We start from the raw sequence: 2,144 nt of genomic DNA on the forward strand, positions 1-2,144 counted from the left end.
TGTCGGCCTTGGAAAACGTTTTGTCGAAGAATCTTCCGAAAACAAAACTAGCCCCTGGGGGTGGTGTTAAGCTGTATACAAAATTCCTAAGTGAGAGAGTATACTCGCGCAAAAATAAAAAATAAAAAAATAAAAAACGATGTAGTGCATTTTGATTCGATTTCACTGCATGGTTTTTATTATGGGAGAAATTATCATCATTTCGAATCAAAAATAATTGAAGATCTTTTCCCCGATCTTATTTTTACCTTTCAGTTTCATTCAAATTGTTCTCCCTGTGACTTCCGTTACGGGAGCTCCGCTTTTAGGCAGTGCCTAAATATATATATTGGGGGAACATAAAAATACAAAATCTCCGTCACGAAACGCTCCCAAATGGCTCCAAAATCGACCATGAATAAAATGACACAATAAGTTATCGAGGTAAGCAATTTTATTCATGAAAATGGCAAACATTTACGAGTTGCAAACTATGACCGTTAATATTTACATAGATGCCGTTTTTATTTTATTTATTTAATCTCGGGAAATTTCAGTCTGACACTTTGGAGTAACGAGTTCCACACTTTTGCACCGTCATAAGAGAGAGCTCTTTTTAAAAACTCAGTGCTGGGTTTCAGTGACTTTAAGCACTTTTCTCTACCACGAAGATCGTAGGTATTTTCTTGAAAATAAAAGAGTTCCCTTACAGATTTTGGTGCAAGTGCGTTATTATTGCTTATGCTCCTTTCTTCTTCTTTGTAAGCTTTTCCAGCCTAAAGAAGTTAAAATATCACTAGATCTGACATCGTAGCTGCTTTTTGTTATTATTCTTGCAGCTCTATTTTGCATTTTTTGCAATCTTTCAGCAGACGTTACTGGTAAATTATCCCATACCACGTCACAATAGTCAAACCAAGGTAAAACGAGAGCCTCATAGATGGTAATAGCTGTCTCCAAGGGGATGTAATCTTGGACTCGTCTTATGCCACTGAACATACCTACCTACCTACCTACCTACCTACCTACCTACCTACCTACCTACCTACCTACCTACCTACCTACCTACCTACCTACCTACCTACCTACCTACCTACCTACCTACCTACTTGCATCTCAAATCAAATAACCCTAAATCAATTATCTAAAAAAAGAAACTTAAAATGGAAGAAAAATTTGAAACCTAAGAATATATTCAAATCTAAAAATATCTAAAAATGCTTAAAAGCGTAGCAAGAGCGTAGCAAGAGCGTAGCAAGAGCGTAGCAAGAGCGTATCAAGAGAAATATCAGAGTTTTTTGATGTAATTGTATTCCACAGAACAGCTCCTCTTTAACTAATAGATTGTTCTAAGTAACGAGATCATGAGTTGCAAGAAATCCTAGGTACAACGATGTTGTCAGTCCCCCTGCAAATTTGTCAGCAAATATTTCGACTTCCTCCTATCAATTATGCTCTCACACATTTCACTCTTCAACACCATCTCTAGCTGATCATCATCAGGTATTATGTTGAGGCATTATTCAATAACATTAGAAACGGATAAAGGTCATCGCCTGCATAAATGAATGCCTCCAATAAATGCAATATATACAAGTAAAATTTCTAGACGTCCTCTTATTTATATTGTACCTTCTGGTAAAACTAAAAGATTTATGAATAATTTCTTTATACAGTCTTGTACTATGTCGATATATATACCGTAAATCCTCTATTTAGCCCACCGGGGGGCTTATTTATTTCAGGCACGTTTGAGGGAGGGCTTATTGGAGAGGGAGGCTTAATTGAGAGGGGTGGCTTATTGATCTAGTCGAAACGCAGCATGTAATATGATTGTAACTCAGGATTAAACGGAAGCATTAATATTGACCGTCTCGCATAATCTGTAGTGATGTACATGGCATTTTTATTATTTGATTCACCTGTGTTAGTCTCTCTCAAGTATATGATGTTCTCTGTAATCTAATATATTAACTCAATAAAGTACGTATCTACAGCCCCTTAGCATTTTTCTTCATGGACCAGCTATGGTCGGATATGTTTCTAGAACAAATCTATTTTATTTATGCATCAGTACCCTTTGCATCACGAAATATCGGGTATTGATGCATAAATGAAATAGATTTGTTGTATAAACGTATCCAAGCACAGCTGGACTACAAGAC

This window comes from Actinia tenebrosa, unplaced genomic scaffold, assembly GCF_029948245.1.
Source record: "Actinia tenebrosa isolate PJP-AT-01 unplaced genomic scaffold, QUT_ActTen_1.0 PGA_scaffold4__44_contigs__length_22323623, whole genome shotgun sequence".
Classification (NCBI taxonomy): Eukaryota; Metazoa; Cnidaria; class Anthozoa; order Actiniaria; family Actiniidae; genus Actinia; species Actinia tenebrosa.